Source organism: Silene latifolia, chromosome 6 (assembly GCF_048544455.1).
Source record: "Silene latifolia isolate original U9 population chromosome 6, ASM4854445v1, whole genome shotgun sequence".
Lineage (NCBI taxonomy): Eukaryota > Viridiplantae > Streptophyta > Magnoliopsida > Caryophyllales > Caryophyllaceae > Silene > Silene latifolia.
In genome coordinates, this window is record NC_133531.1 from 14,474,725 (window position 1) to 14,493,364 (window position 18,640).

The 18,640-nt window shown below is 37.3% G+C and overlaps 1 non-coding gene across 1 annotated transcript; it reads right to left on the reverse strand.

Annotated features, from left to right (window-relative positions):
- Positions 1-5,088: 5,088 nt before the first annotated feature.
- Positions 5,089-5,187, reverse strand: LOC141589015 (small nucleolar RNA Z279/snoR105/snoR108). Its single transcript, XR_012519975.1, has one exon. It is a non-coding gene; the product is annotated as a small nucleolar RNA Z279/snoR105/snoR108 (small nucleolar RNA).
- Between the last annotated feature and the right edge of the window lie 13,453 nt (positions 5,188-18,640).

Consider the following 18,640-nt stretch of genomic DNA (forward strand, 5'->3'; position numbering starts at 1 on the left):
CAAACACCAATAGCCAACGGCCAACCTACATCACCAGCTCTCTATTACATGATCTTACACTAACTTAACACTCAACACACATTATAGAAAACCAATTGAACACACATTATAGAAAACCAATTGAGCTCAGCCATGTCCCTGACATCTTATATCTTCACTGACCAAACCCTCCGCCGTCGTCGAGTCCTAACATCAGCCTGCACTGCACTCAACACCAAAGTTGGATGAGGAAGGTAAGAAGCCACGCACCCTACAAACATTACGTGTTGTTCATATCCCGTAAATGAGACTACAAACAACACACCAGACCACCTTCTTCTGCATATGAGATCTGCATCTAAATTGCATACACATCATTGCAACGATGAACTCAAAGTACCTGAATTCCCAGCCAATCATTAATCAACATCAAGCAAATTTTAGTGTACTTACAATGGAAATACAGATGAAAATGATCTTCAGGGTGCTCCAAACAAAGGTCACATATAGAATCCATCACCAAAATAAATAAATTTGCAACTGAATGAATAGTAATTAGTATCATAATATAACCAACTGATACAACTGAGGAACTTTTTAATGTACATAGAACCTTATTTCATTCACATAGAACCTTATTTCATGCCCATATAATTTTATTTCATGCCTATATAATTTTATTTCATGCCCATTTAGCACTTATTTCATGCACATAGAACCTTATTTCATGCACATAGAACTTTATTTCATGCACATATAATCTTATTTCAAGCCCATTTAATACTTATATCATGCACATAACACCTTATTTCATTCACATAGAACATTATTTCATGCACATATAATCTTATTTCATGCACATAGATTCTCATTTCATGCACATAGAACATTATTTCATGTACATAAATAATCAAAAGAAGATATTAGTCACTTACTCTACTATATTAAAAGGCACCTCTCTAGAGAGATATACGTCAGCGTGGAGCTTATTAGTCACTTACTCTACTATATTATTCTAGGGCGGACATATAAGAAGATATGCGTTCTCCTATATTAGAACTAAAACTCTGCAAATATCGATCAGAACTTGAAACCTTGTATAGATATGCAATTTGAGAAAGCACAATAATTGAAATGGGTAGTACGTCCGTATTGGTTTCGACCAATAATATTAAGTTCGACTGCTCGTGACACATTTATATCTATCTATCTAAACCACATTTTTTTTGAACAAGTTTGACTATTTTAACAAACATACACACCTGTGATATTACAAATTTTCTGATTTCGGGTGTCTTGTAGGATTTTCCACCACAGGTTACCGTTGCAGTTTCAAACAAACATGTAATCACTATACAACACTGCCAAAAAATGCAGCTGCAACAAACTGCTGAAGAGCCTTTCATTCACTAACCCATACTAGACCGCCTGATTAATAGCAGAATGATAAGATACCAATAGCCAAACAAAGATATTCGGTTAGATGAGAAAATTCAGACTCGTAAACAAAGGAGTAGTGGGAATCAATTCAAAAGTCATATTGAAAAATTCATAGTTTATCTTAACCTGCCTAGCTCCTAGTCTCACCACCTTCAACCCACACATGATATACTAGCTCTATCTCTTTTGTATACCCCCACCAATAGGCTCCACAACTTATGTTTCCTTAGTATTCTTCGTGCAGTGAAGAGTGGGTCTTTGACTTTTTACCGCACTTGCACATGCTTATATTAAAAACTGATCCAAAAGCTAGTATAAATTATTTGCCGAGACAGAGGGAGTAGCAGATAGAACCCATGTCTGGCTATCAACTACGTTTGAAGCCTTGCCTTATTCGTGTGTGCACATTTGTAACCTCACTTTGTTAGGAGTTTCAGGTAATAAGACTATGCTAATGTCGACCTAGGTCTTGGCTCAAAAAGAAAAGTTTTGAAATGTAATGAGAACTTTTTACCAAAAATAGTTCAGAAAATAGCTAGAAAAGGGGGAAAATCAAAATAGTTTCGAAATGTAATGAGAATTTTGAATCTAAAGTTTCCAAAAACGAACGAATATAAGCATATTGACATGTTTAATAGCTCAAAACACAGCGCCTACGCTAAATCTACAATGATTAAACTCGATATACAAACAATTTCAGCAACAAATCCATACAATCCAGCCTAATTAACGACGAAACATCGATTCCGACACAGGAAACGCAATAAGCGACATTTGAATAAGCCAAAAATTACTTGCTAATTAATGAGATTTCAAACTATTATAAACTGTAGAAGAGTATGTAATCAAAATTTCAACAATTTCATAAAACTCATCAACAACTAATTTTAAACAAAAATTTAAAAAATAAATAATCAAAAGAGTTCGTATTATAAGGAGAAGTTCTATACCAGAAACAGTGAATCTTTCTTGGTGATTTCGGCAATATTCGAACCATAAAGACAAGTTGTATGATCGACTAAGCGAAATGAAGGATTTTCAAAGGTTGAAGATGAAAAGTAATAACAAGATGACGAATTAGGGTTCGAGCTCTTTAATTAGGTAAAATTTGGGGGAAATAATTACCTAAATTAGGAACAATTCAGCAAGAGTAACTCTTCTTGGGTGGGAGTTGTCGTCTCGTCGCCAATTCATGTCGTTGTAGGCAGGTGACAGCGCTGGTCGGTGGTTGGAAATGAAGGAGAGCGATGATATCGTAGAGAGAGAAAACAAGATGAGTGAGAATATGATTTGGTAAAATGAGGTGAATATTATGGTTTTGGGGTGGGGGCAGTTGGTTGTGCGAGATATTTAAGTTAGACGAGTTAATCTCGTCGTCCATTCCGCATTAGATCCAAGGGTTGTGAGTGGTTCTCACAGTTCTCATTATCTTGACGGTTCTCACCGGATCCCAAATCTATATATATATATATATATATATATATATATATATATATATATATATATAGTATTGATTGATATCTGGCCTTTGTGTGATTCTAAATTTTTCTAAGCCTTTGTTAGACTTTATATATAGCTACATCAAGATTTTTCTAGATTAATCTCCTTATTTAACAATAAAATGTTGTTGAAGACGCGATTAAAACTAAAAAAATGAGTTACTTTAACTTAATATGAAAATGTCGCAATCTAGTAAATTTGTTAGAAAATAAAAACGTTGCAAATTGAGTAACTGATATAAAGCATTGTACATATATCGTAACTCCTAATGTATTTGAATAACTAGAAATAGAGACGATGCACGAGAAATCAAGTTTATGTTCTCTACTCTCTTTTCATGCCTATTTCTGGAATGTCGTTTTCTCTAGATCTAGAGAAACTTATACACGTTTATGCATCCACTGTCCCATATTAAAAGATTTATTTTTGATTTTTGATTTATAATACAATTAATTATGAAATTAGCACCCACCTACAATAGGTGGGTAGCATTACAACTCAAAGCGATGATTATGACTTTAAAAAGTCCTAGTTATCTGTCAAGGGTGGACTAGCTTTTTCTTCTTTTTTTTGAAAACAAATCGAGGACTTACACCAAGATGGAGTGGTTACAACTTACTTCCTCCATTCAACTCCACTCTCCCTATTTGTATTTTGCACAAATATTAAGAAGGGTGGGGTTGGGTGGAAAATATTGTAAATAAATAATAGGGTATAATGTAATTAAGTGGGGTATGAGTGGAAAAAGGGTGGAGTTTGATGTAGAAGTAGTTGGGTATGAGGACAAAATGGTCATTTGGCATTCCTTTTTAGGAAATAGGTAGAATGGAATTGAATGGATGAAAAAGGAAAGATGGTAGAGTGGAGTTGAATGGAGGAAGTACAAGGCTAAAATTAGAGCCTTGCGTATGAGATGGAGTGGTTACAACTTACAACTCAAAGCATGGGTTTCTTTCGTGTCGACCTAAAACATAGACCATCTATTATAAATGCCGCCAATGGCGGGGTGTTCCAGTTTTAGTGCACAACACTCTATTGACTAGCAAAACAAGGACGGACTCATGTAATAAATTTAGAGAACTTGATTTTGCTATGCCAAAAATTGTATTGGCGGCCTCTATTCATTACACTTGTTTTTCATTGTTCCAAATGAAACTCGGTTAAATTAAAGACCTACAAATAGAATTTGTTAATTGTGGTTTAACAAATGTTGGTCAAACCAATGTGCCATGTGCCATTCTTAAAACATAAAATTAAGAAATAAAATAAGGGTCAATTAATTTTTACACCCTTATAAAATCAACTTTTCTAAACTTACACCCTTATATATTTTTTTAATATCTTACACTCTTATAAACACTTTTGATCAATCTTATCCCCTTAGTCAGATTCCGGTGTAAAACATATTAAATTTACGATATTACCCCCACTTATTAACACATATACTCTTATTCTCTTTTATCTTGGGTTGACTTCCTTCTCCTACACCACAATGTGTTTATGTAGTCTTTGTTGAACAATTTACTTAAGCTTGTTTTGAAACAATGTTGTGGTTTTAAGTTTGAACAATTTGGATGTAATATTCGAGTGGACATGTTCTAGTTAGAAGTTTGCAGCTTAGCGACACCACTATTATAGTCATTCGAGCGGAAGCTACACTCATAAATAAAACTAAGTACCCTAATTGGAAGGGAAAAAAAGATAAGCAATCTGAAAATTTAAAAGGAAGCATGCATAATCTAAGGTTCAAAATGTCAAGTACTCTATATCATTATAGATAAAATTAAAGATAGAATGAAAGATAAAGAAGGTAGAAAGAAGAAGTAAATAGGTACAAGAGAGAAGGAAAGAGAGGGTGAGATAAAATTAAGAAATTAGGGTTTTCGTCCCAAATTATGGATTTTAGAGGGGAAATTTAAAATTTAACGAAATATTCCATTATGGATTTTAGAGGGGAAATTTAAAATTTGACGAAATATTCCATTTCTTCACACCGGAATCCGACTAAGGGGCAAAATTTGATCAGAAATGTTTTATAAGGGTGTAAAATATTTAAAAAAAATTATAATAAGGGTGTAAAGATTAATTGACCGAATTTTAAAATAGATTATGAAACAATTTGATATTTATTTTTTTATTTTAGTCAAGGATAAGTTGTGTGCAGAAATAGGGATCAGATGGTATAATCGAGGGTGCCCAATTGTCGTAACAGGCGGGGCGAACACCCAACTCGCATAAGAGCAAGTAAATGACCACTCCTCATATCCCATTGTACTGCCTGAAGGATCATACTTTCACTAATGCTCGGCCTTGGTTTATAAATCGCCTTGCTAATAAGCTAATCTGACACTGGCCGATGTGGGATATGAAATTTTTCAGCTTTCCTCTTCCAAAGTTCCAAGTCACCAGCTGCCCTTACGTCTAATGTATTTCAATTTTTTTTGTAAAAAATAAGCAACACAAATAAATAAACGTGAGAAATGAGCTACCTGCTTTAATTTAGAATACAAATAAATACATGTTCTTTAATGACTTGTCATATTTGTGCATTTTGCCACACCGCAAATAAATTATTGGGTCCGACCCTAACTTCAGGCCCTTATTACAGAAGCCTTTAGCCTTGCAAGGTGGCGCACACAAAAGAATGACATAAAAGAAAATGTTGTTAGACGCAAACAAAAATGAAAAACGAGTTACCTTACCTTGAAATAATAGTGACACAATTCAGTAAATTTGCCAAAAAATAAAAATGTTGAAAATTTAGTAAATAAAACAAAGTATTCTACATACCGTAACTCATAGTGTATTTGGGTTACTATAAATAGAGATAACTTAAATTGCTAAAGACAATACGAACCCATGTGAAATATTTATTAAATTGGTAGATCTTTGACGGAGAAAGCCGATAAAATTTATGGAAAATGGTGATTGGAAGGGATAGGATACTGATGGGGCATATTCTGCACCCGCTGACCGAGTCAACACATTGAGCACGGTCAAAGACAAAAGACAGCAAGTCAACGTATTTAATGACCCTACTTAGACGCACCTGTTTGTCGGCTGTCACTTGGGTCTCGGCTAGGCAACTAGCCAGCCGGGAAGCATATCCGCGTACTCACATCCAGTCCCCTCGGCATGGAGTCAACCAAGCCAGCCGGCCTGCCATGGGTCCCTCGGCCGAGGGTAGAACAGTCTTTCCACCTGCTAAAGCCACTTGGCCACTACGTGACAAAAGGTGAAAGTCTATAAATACTCCTCAATCCTCATTGAGAAAACGATCCAATAATCCACAATTCATCCATAAACTTACTATTCATCTGGTATTAACTCCCTTATCTCTCTACAATATACTTTGCCAAGTAACACACAACTTAATCTCTTTAAGTTTACTGACTTGAGCGTCGGAGTGAGTACGCTCGGTACCAAGCCGAGCCCTCAGTTTGTTCATTGTTTCAAGAGAGGCCGAAAGGAAGAGTCAAGCAAAGACATCATTCATCAAGCTTACGTGGTAACAAATCCTGCTCCGGAATTACACCCGGAACAGATACGAAATGGAAAGTGATGACAGGGGAGGAAATGACCTCTAATTTTTGTAGTGAGTGTTTGGAGATCGTCCGTCATGCATTGTACTTCTTGGCGGTTATAGGTTGCTAGTTGCTACTTTCTCTGCGGTTATGGTTGAATTATTGAAAAACAAGGAGATCATGGAAGTAGAAAGGATTATGCAAAGGAGAACTCTTTAACTTGGTGCGGGATATTAATACGCAAGTCTTAAAAATGATTCATTGTTTTTCTTTTCGTTTTATTTTTTTTGTTGCTTGTGAACTTTCTGGGATTCTACTCGCTGGAGGTCCCTGAGATTTTATACGGTTTTGTTAATAAAAAAAAAGTCCACACATTGTATTTTTGATTTTGACATTTAAGAGCCATTCAATGGATGATTTAGATAGCATGGGTTTTTAGTCTACGTTTAAAGGCACCGAAAGTGTATCGAACACATTGTTCCCTACTAATTTATCATAAATTGTGACAGCAATCACGGCAGCCTATAATTTCCATAAAATATATCGTACGGAGTACTAAACTTTTTTTTTTTTTCTTTAGCGTTTATTCTGACAACGATGTCCCATATCAAGCAATTATAAGACCTTAACACGTTTTTAATAATCAATCATTCATCATTGTTTGCCCAACTACTATTGTTGGGTAGCCCTTATCAATTCATATATCCCAGGAGAGTCAAAAGCTCATCGGTGAGCACTGAGAGGTACCCCATCTACTATAGATGGGTTGTAGCAATATTTCAATCAGTCGAACTTAGCCAAAGGCCGCGGCACTTAGCCATCTTCCATAAATTACCTTTGATTGATACTTGTTTTGGTGATGAAATCGGTTTTATGTGAGCAGCAATATTTCGAGAGTTTAAAATCAAGGTTCAAATTAGTTTTTCTTTTCCCTTTATTACATGCTTTCTAATTTTTATTTGACATTCGTCGTATTATCTTCAGTTTCATCTTTCAAATTTTATATTTCTAACGATATTTTTGGTCAAAGTTTCTTCGGTTTGGATGGAAGAGAGTATTAAATCTCAAGCAATTCTATCCGCACGTGCTACAACGTCATCTAACTATCCACATAGTCATTTGTTGATGCGGTTTGGTTATATAGTATATTACGGAGTTACATAAGATGTGTTTATTCATTTACTTCGTAATGACTTGTCGTATTTGTGCATTTTGCCCTACCACAAATAAATTAAAGGTTCTGCCCTTGACTCTACGCCCATACTACACAACTACACAAGCCTAATGTTTTTTGCGACAAAAATCTGTCGCAAATACTTTTGATTGCGACTAAGGTATGTGACGAATCATTGAATCTGCTCGTTTAGATATTTAAGGTCGTCGGGAACTGGTAATGCAAGCTCGAAAAAAGCTTTCATGTATGTCCTCTATGATTTCTACCTAATCTATTATGTAATTTGGATTTTGCGGGATTCTTTAGATCTAAATTTTTTCCAAAACATTAATAATTACATGAATATCATTAGTTTTAACAATTTTTTGGCAATATACGGTAATGTTGGAAGTCAGAGCTTTATAGAGAAACTTAATCATCTTAAGATCTTAATTCCAAAAGCCGATTTCATTAAGATTGTATTTATTTGGTGAAATGCATGGTTTCATAGAAATGACATTATTTTTAATGATGTTCATTTTAATATCAGCAAACTTATCCCTTTATGTAATAATAGCATCAAGATTTGGAATGAAACTAGGCATAAGGATATTAACAATCCTGATAAAGACGTGTCAGTTAAAAATAATATTAGTAAAGAAGAAATTTGGTGGGAGAAACCTAAAAATGGGTTTGTAAAACTAAATTTTGTCGGATCAAAAATAAATGGTAATAAAGCTGCTATAGGATATGCTATAAGAGACCATAATGGTAAAGTGGCTTTGCTAGGAGCAAAAAAGTGCGGATCTAATAGTATTCTTGTTGCTTCCAAAAAACTACTTCAACGGCAACCGCTGGAGTAAGATGAAAACAAATGGTGGCGAAATCAATGGGTTAACAAATTTTGATTTTACTTTTATGTACTTCAATTCTTGTTTACGTTCATGCATCCCATATCCCATATTAGACAATTTACTCTATAATCATTGCTTTATAATAGACTTAATTATCAAGTTAATACCCATCTACAATAGGTGGGTAGCATTACAATCAAATTGATGCGCCCAAAGCCAGCCATGACTTTCGTAGACAAATTAAAGTCCAGCCATCCGTTAAGGATGGACTAGTTTTTTTTGTTTCATTTTTATTTTATTTTCATTTAAATCCAAAATTAACTTTGTAGTCGATTAAGAGAATAATCACTAACTTTTCAAAAAAAAAAAAAAAAGAGAATAATCATCAATACGGAGTAGTAACAACGCTAAGAAATTAGAGTTTTGCGTATGAGATTATATGCTCCTAATATAGACAACCATGATTTTGTTTTATATTAGTCAAAAACCTAGACCGTTTATCATAGATGGCGAGGTGTCTAAGCTTATTGTGACACCCCCATATACTCAGGAGCCTTAACAAGACCTTCCCTAGCATATAAGGGCGTCACCATCCTGGTTGCCCCAAGACAGTAATAATCAAATGTCAATAAAAGAACAATTAAGTTACATTATAGTGATTAACAAAACTAAAGGTACATGTATATAAAGGTACAACTCAAACTACTGTCAACTATGTGGACTACTTCTGTTGTAACTCGTGAAAGTTCATCCCACCAAGCACCCAGCTAACATCCATATCACAACCTGCTAAGACTGACTGCTCACCATAAGGGATCACGACAGACACAACAGAAACAAACAACAAGACATAACCACACAAGGTCAGTAACAAAAGAAACACACCAACAACCACATGCACAACAGAACATACACACATCATATCTCCTCCAACCAATCACCGTCACTGACTGTCCACTGGACCAACCCTGCCAGTGGGGGACCGCAGCCGTACCCACCAAATCCCCGCTCATCATACCGTGCGATAAACCCATGTTCATTAATGTGCACATCCCCTCCCGTGGCGGGTTCCACAGAGGGCGAACAACGGGCGTGAAGCCACTCCCGCAAGTGACTCCACTCAGCCGAGGACGCACCTCGAGAACTATAGACAAACAATCACAATCAGCGAAAGCTACGTAAATTATACAAGAATCTTACCCTTAACACGACGAACTCAACGGTGTAAAGAACAAGACAATCCGACGATCCTAGCCCTTGGGATTTGCTAATAACGCGATGAATGAAAGCTACGTAACTTCTTCTTCTCTTTAAAAGGTTTTTAGAAAACTTAAAACTGATTAAGAAGGGTGACGGAACGCTTAAATACTAATCACGCGTTATTAACAAAATCCGGCTAAAATAACCCGTAAGACCAACTTACGCGATCGAGTAAGTAACTTACTCGATCGAGTGCCCCTTACTCGATCGAGTGCCACACATACTCGATCGAGTACCCATCAGACAGACTACTGTTTCATATAAAAACATAATTACTCGACAGAGTAAGCCCCACTTGATAGAGTACCCAAAGACATAGAAAACCATAGTATTACAGTCTTCCCTCCTTAAAAAGAACTTCGTCCCCGAAGTTCAACCCATACCCAAAACAAACATACCAACTCGATTAAGACACAACAACGCAACTAAGGACTCAAAACAAAACCCCAACCTATCAAACATGAACTAACTCTTAACACCAACTCCACCAACTAAGCCTACCTCCACAACATGACTCGAGATATCGTATCAACTACATTATAGTCTCTCTCGACACTAACTCCATACACTACCAACTACCATCCACAGACGCCGCTAGCTCCGTTTCACTAACATATTATCCACTAGAAACTCCAATAACAAGACACTCATAAACATCAAACGGAATGTTACATTCTACCACCCTTAAAAGGAACTTCGTCCTCGAAGTTTACTCACACTCATAACATCATCATCCAACTGTCAACACTATCGAAATATTCTCCCATTCCTAAACATCGAACTACTACAAGCACGGCCATGACCTTTTAACAATATCAACCACAATATATACAAATCCATTCTTTATGCTACACCAACACTCTACTTCCATTTATACTACAACTTGTACAACCATCAAACACTCTTTACCGCATCCTACTCCTCTTAAGATAAATGTTACGTCCTCGTAACTCATTAATACTGGATCCTTAGTTATATCTTCTCATTATCTTCATCACCACCACATGTCAAAGATAACCGCCTATACCCTCACACCTATAACCATTCCTATTTCCAAGGCTCTCTTACGTAAACAGTTCTCATACCTCAACTCATTCTGCACTCCATTTAACCAATACCATAAAATCCTTATCATAACCAACACTCCAACTCTTCCACATTACCGCAACACGACATACCTCTCTATATAAACAATATAAAACTACTATCGCCAAAAGCATAACTCACGATCCACACTTGTTACGTACACTCACATTAGATCCTCGAGTTCTTTTCTTTCATTACCGCAAAACTCATACATAACTTAACATGACACTAATTTCCAACACCTATACTCACTGTCCCAATAAAATATTATAAACCAATTGCAGCTTTCATATCAGTACAACACATGTTCCACAACTCACTTGCCATTACTATGTCTACCAATGCCTCATCTTAAAACAAGATCAAAATTACTGTAACAACCTCTCACAACTGTATCCCATCAACAGAATATCGCTATACCATGCCGGCAACAGAAGCATACAAAACTCTCTTCCATGTCATACTCTACCTTCACTCCCAAGCTGAAACTTGTAAGAAACATCAATAAACAAAACAGCCTTCTATCTGTCCAAACTAAAACTCACAGACGCAACATATTATATGGACTAAATAGATAAGAACCCCATGAATATCATCCCCCTACCATATCACAGAATAAACATATATCATAAATACACATACAAGTATAACTTACCATGTTAGATCACCCAATCTATCACTTTTTTTTATATTAAATATCATTCCATTAAGTTACCGTACCCAACATGCATTACAAAACATTCAAATAACAATTTTATAACTATCACACCATACCACTTATCGTGAGATCAGAACCTCACACAACATTTATACACATCATAGACCCGTAATCACATCCAACTAATCAATCTTGATCACGTAAGTTACCACCTGATAAAAGTTACCTCTCTCCCGAGCTTAACTCGTATGCCCCTCATAACACCTTCTCCCATTCGCATAACCATCACCCCCTACCAAATATAACCATACAGCTAATACTCAACTACTAGCAACCGCCTCCTAAGACCACGTCTTATACTTTTTCACAACCGTACATATCAATCTGTTCTCTACAAAATCAACCTCTTTAGAATGGCCATCTTTCCTATTTATCATCACCCTTAACCACTAGTGACAACACCTCAACATTACCATCGTTCGGACATCAAGCCTCTTACACTCATCTCTAAACATCACGGTTTCTTTCATATCTTTGGTTAACATCCCAAATAACGAACATCAAACCTATCAACAAAAATTACCTCAACATTATTTCCAATTCCATCATTAATTGTATCGTCACCCAACTCACCACCAAGACCTCATATCGTGCAAATTCTTTACCCCGCTTTTACTTTCCTTAATTCCTCGATAATCATGATTATCATGTCGTCATGGGACTCCTATATAACCGTTAACTCAAATCCTCATGATAGTATCATACATCTCGACGATTCCTTACTTTATATCACATAACTCCGGTGAACATTTTCCTAGTTTTTTTTTTTTTTTTTTTTTTTTTTTTTTTTTTTTACACTCGACAAAATCAATTAACCATTCAACTCCTTATTACTTCTACCTAACTCTTTAGTGCTCCGGCTACCTTCTCATTGCTCCAAAACTCACATCTCATTATTTCATATCAGTACCATCTCACTCTTCCTTACCATGAATTTTCTCTTATCATGCTATCACTCACACTTATCACCAATCAGTTTCCTCTAGAATCCCAAAAATCATTTCATACCGTTAATTGCCCAAGGAAATCACACAATAGTTTCACCTCTTGATAATACAAATTCTCAAACTCACTCACTATCTGCAAATCCACGTCGCGATATGTCTCTATTAAGTTCACTATATATCACTCTTCTCCATCGCTCTACAACGAACTTTCATTACATATATTCTTAACCAACACAATTCCTAACCAAATACCTCCATAATTTCTTACGCATCTCAAGTTGCTACTATCCACATCCTTCCTTTCAATCTATTCATTCTCACGTTCCTTAGCCTTACATTATCCCTTGTCCACATTCACTTACTTTTTTATTACTCAACACACAATCATATCACTCATCTCATCTCACAAAACATGCCCTATGACTCAATTAAGCCTTACCAATCTTCCTTTTTCTCTTCCCACTATCTATTACAACCACATATAACTCATGTCTTACTCACCGAACTCGTACTCACCACAGGTACCACTTCTTACACCATAAGATTGAGTAACTTACGCATCAGGACTAACACATAGGTAAAACAATGCATAAAGAAGCCAAAGAACACCTTTGAATTAACCATAATATGCAACGAAGTCAAAAGATAAGCATATGACCCAAAACAGGGGTCACTGGATCGAGTACAGGCCACTCGATCGAGTAAGTGACTTACTCGATCGAGTAGGTGAAGGTCAGAGGCACGTAAAACAAATTATCAGGGCTACTCGATTGAGTAAGGGTTACTCGATCGAGTAACAAGAGGTGCACTCGATCGAGTACCCTACGCATTTCTCAGCACTGTCCAATTTTCGTAAAACGGTCATATCTCACTTGTTTCTTGGTCATTTTGAGCGTGTGACCTATCGTTAGAATCGTAAAAGAACAAATTATCATCTCCAATTGGAATCACATCAAAATCATTTATGAATCTCAAGTTATAACAGTTTAAAGACAACCTCTCTATAATCAAACAACATAACTATTTGATCTTCTCTTGCAAACAACTTAAACATCAACAAAGTGAACAAAAACGACTCGATACTTGTAAAATCACTATCCCTGACCACATGTTACTACTTACCAAAAGCCAGACACTAACATTTATCATCCTCATATAACATTCAATTTATCAATCATGTACTACCCACATGCTTTAACTTTATAACTTTTCATAACACAAATCATACCCATACATTACAAATCCTAATTCCATGTTACTAATACAATAATATTACAAATCCACTTCGTCACCTAAACATATTCATAATCAAGAAATTCATATTCTCATGCAATTGTCACTTCATCTTTTCCAATCAATTCATCTAGTTCAATCACATTCTTCATCTAACAAGTGCATATGATACAACAGTAGACAATTATATGAACTTATTATATAACTTTACGCAAACAAAATTATGAAAAATCATATCACACCCCTTAATCACATGTTACTAGTATAACCACATTATAAATCATTCATCCTGCAACATCATTATTCATCACATATTAACATGCATATATGAACTACTTCCTTTTTTCTCCACATCATTCATCATTCTCATATACCTTTCCAACAATTCCAAACAACATTGTAGACCGACTATCATGCAACATGCCTATTCACAACACTTTATCATTTACCACATTCCCCATTCCACCACAATCATTTTGCAACGTTTCTATACAATACATCATTCAACATACGCAATAGAACATTATCAAACTCATGACACCCCCTAGTGACCGGCTCAAAGTTGTAGGGCGAGTTCTCAACTTTAGGACGTCTCCCAAGTCTTTGCATTAGCTCCTAACAACTCCTACCCGGGTTCATTTTATTTTGACTCTCTAGATTCATTGGGTTCTGTTAGGCCCAGATTAGCCTGGCCTGACCATAACCTGCCCTGACCTCACAAGGCTGACTGAAGAAGACGAAGACCGGACAATTCTAGCTGTTATTGCAATCAGGCTGCCTTATCCTGGAAGAGAAGCCTGATGGTAAGTCTGAGAATAGCCTGGCAGAGTATTAAAGCAAAGCTAAATTAAGTCGAGGAAGAAGAAAAACGGTTATATAAAGATATATATTCGTGTCCTATCCTCAAGGAAGACTAAGTCTAATTATAAAACCATATTGCCCATGAACCTGGACGTGCAAAGGAAGAGGAAGTTAAGGATCAATCAAATAGGAACAAGTCAACCGGATTAATAGGGAATATGCCCTATTAATCCGGTAACAGCTCCGACAAAAGGGGAGGGCGTTGAAGACCAGTACAACGTTCGTTTTTATGATTATAAATATTGTAATTCTAGCATTGGCAAAGAGATTGATTATTCATTAGTGTGAAACTATTCTATTACTTATCTTTTCATCATTTTACGAGCATTCACTTACATAAACAAAATTTGTATTCAGCTTATTAAAATAATATAAACACTATTCTTTTCTCCTAGCCTTTCCTGATTATCCATATACAACATATCAAACTTATAGAACTAGATACCCAAATTACTCTCTAATCAGGCCGGATCCATTCAGGAAAATCCTGCTAAAACAATTGGCGCCCACCGTGGGGCATCTAGTTCTTCAACCAATAAAATTCCCTTTATCATTTTTCATTTAATATTCACACACAAAAATGGTGGAACTCACCTTAGAACAACAATTAGCGGCTCGCCTGGCCAAGATCAAAGAATTGGAAACAATCCAAGAGAAGGCAGCCCAGGCGAGTAAATCAATAGTGAAGGAATCTGAGTCTAGCCTCGAGGAAAAATTGGAAAATCAAAGCCGGGCTCCAAGACCGATTCGAACCAGGAACCCCATTCTCATCCATTATCAAAAACATTGACTTTTCTAATTTTGGAACCCCGGAGAAGGATACATTATCCGGTACCCCAACCATTCCCAATGATGAGACAAACAAAATGAAGCAAGCAATAATGATGGCTATGCTTCAGAAATCCAAAAACTCCACAACAAAATAGAAAATATACCCGAGTGCCGGACCTGTGGTGAAGTAGAAGTTGATGACTTTGCAGATTCACCTTTGCAGATGAAATTGCAAAGATTGATCTCCCAAGAAATTTCTTGTTCCATCCATGAGAACTTATGATGGAACCTCCGATTCACAAAATCATGTTGCCATATTCAAACGAGAAAATGTTGGTCGCCTCAATACCCAAAGTGAACTCGGCAAGTCCGCATGTGCAAGGGCTTTGGTACAACCCCGACCAGAGCAAAGATTACGTTGGTTCATCAATCTCCCAAATGGAGGTATCAAGAATTTTGCAGAATTAATCAATGCCTTCAATCAACAATTCGCGAGTAGCAGAGATATGGCCAAGAGACCCAGTAACCTATTCAGGGTAAAGCAACTTCCTGAAGAATCTCTCAAAGAATTTCTGGCCAGATTTGTCAAAGAAAAGGTGGCCATTCCCAGGTGTGATGAAGAAACAGCGGTGGAAGCATTGGCAAGGAGTCCGCTTGAAGTGACATCTATGCGGACCGACCAAGAAAGCATGCCCAACCTTTGCCACTGTTCAGTCCATCGCCTTAGAGCATGTCAGATTAGAAGAAGATCTCAACTTCGTAACGAACTCATCCCATGGAAAGCAAGTCTATGGACACACTAACAGGAAAAGCTCCTACCAGAAAGGAGGCAACCCCAGATCAGCACCCTATTCCAGGCCTGAAAGATCTGAAGTCAACATGGCACAAGAACACAAAGGATTAATTAAACGCCTGGAAAGCCTGGGAGATACAGTCAGATGGCCCAAGAAATCAGACAATCCCAGGAAAGACCCAACGAGATGGTGTGACTTCCATCAGGACATCGGACACACCACAGAAGAATGCATCCAGCTCAGGAAACAGGTGGCATATCTCCTCAAGAAAGGTTTCTTGAAGGATTTAATCCAACAGCCAAAGAACAAAGATGAAGGACAAAACAAGAGAGATCCAGGAAACAGCAGAGACCCTCCTCCTCCTCCCCCCATCTATGAAGTCAAATTCATAAATGGAGGATCAGAAATCTGTGGTCTGACCAGCTCAGCTGCCAAAAGAATATCCAGGGAATCCAGACTTCAACCTCTTTCCAGGCCCAAGTCATTGCCCGCTATTACCTTTGATGACTCGGACTGCAGGGAATATCGATCTACACCATGACAACTGGTAATCACTATGCAAATTGGCACAGCAAAGGTATCAAGAATCCTGATAGACGGAGGCAGTTCAATCAACCTGGTGATGCTTGACGTCCTTAAAGCTATGAAGATAGACGAAGGAAAGATCATCAAGAAATCCAGCGTCCTGGTTGGATTCAGTGGAGAAACGAAGAACACCCTGGGAGAAATCAGCCTGCCAACCTATGTGGAAGGCGTGGCTTCATATGAAAGATTTGGAGTAATGGATTGCCTATCCTCGTATAATGTAATCCTGGGCAGACCGTGGATCCACAATGTCAAAGCAATCCCATCAACATACCATCAATGTGTGAAAATTCCAACAGAATGGAGGATAACCACCATCAGAGGAGAACAGAGGACGGCTCAGAATGTTACACTCGAGGCTTTGAAACCCTCAAAGTCGTAAGTCCCTTGCATAGCAATTAAAGTCACCTGTCAGGGAAGAATATGTAGCACAATCACAGATGGAAACAGGAGAAGTCATATTAGACCCAGAATTCCCTGACAGGAAAGTACTTGTAGGGTCAGATGCACCCGATTCAATTAGGCCAAATCTGGTCAGCTTTCTCAAAACTAAAATGTCTTGTTTTGCTTGGTCACATTTTGATATGACTGGTATAGATGCTAATGTTATTACTCATAAGTTAAATATTGACAAATCCTTTAAGCCCGTACAAAGAAAAGAGAAGAAAATTCGCCGCAGAGAGGCATGAAATCATCAACCAAGAAGTTGACAAGCTATTGGACATGGGAATGATCGGGGAAGTAATGTACCCCGACTGGCTTGCAAATGTAGTAGTCGTCCAAAAGAAAAATGGCAAATGGAGAGTCTGTGTAGACTACACCGACTTAAACAAAGCTTGCCCAAAAGATCCATTTCCCCTGCCACACATCGATGCAATGGTAGATGCCACTGCGCAGCCACGAAATGCTAACATTCATGGATGCCTCCATGGATTCAATCGATAAAAATGCATCCAGCGGACCAGGAAAGCACAATTTTCATCACCGAAAGAGGTATATATTGTTATACCGCTATGCCCTTTGGATTAAAAATGCAGGTGCAACCTACCAAAGGCTAGTCAACATGATGTTCAAAGACCAGATAGGAGACACCTTGGAAGTCTATATAGATGACATGGTAGTCAAGTCAAAAAAGGCGGAAGACCACGTCAAAGACCTGGAAGTAGCCTTCCAAATACTGGAGAAATTCAATATGAAGCTCAACCCACAAAAATGCCACTTGGAGTCTCAAGCAGGCAAATTCCCGGGCTACATGGTGACAAAAAGAGGAATAGAAGCCAGCCCTGAACAGATCAAAGCTATTCTGGAGCTAGAACCACCAAAGACAGTCAAAGACATACAAAAGCCGACCGGAAGAATAGCGGCCCTGAACAGGTTCATTTCAAGATCATCAGAGAGGTGCAAATCATTCTATAACCTGCTAAGGAAAACAAGGACTTTCAATGGACCCCGATCATCGATCGCCTTTGAAGACCTAAAGATATATCTATCCTCTCCTCCCCTGCTGGCAAAACCAATCAAAGATGAGCTCCGACAAGATACCGTCGATCACAGAATCCGTTCGGTGCGATCTGGTCAAAGAAGCAGACGGACAACAAGACCTCGTCTATTATGTAAGTAAAAGTCTATCGGATGCAAAGATCGGTATGGCCTCGCTTGAAAAATATGTTTTAGCTTTAATTATGAGTTGCACAAAATTAAGACCATACTTTGAAAGCCACCCTATAATAGTCGGAACCAATCTTCCTATCAAATCAGTACTTAGGAAGCCGTAATTATCCTCAGGACGAATGTGTAAATGGTCAATACAAAGCTAAGCACATACAACATAACATTTGAACCAAGAACAACAATTAAGTCACAAGCACTAAAGACTTTGTGGCCGATTTTAATCCGACCCTAGAACCCGACCTAATAAAAGAAGTAAATAAACCG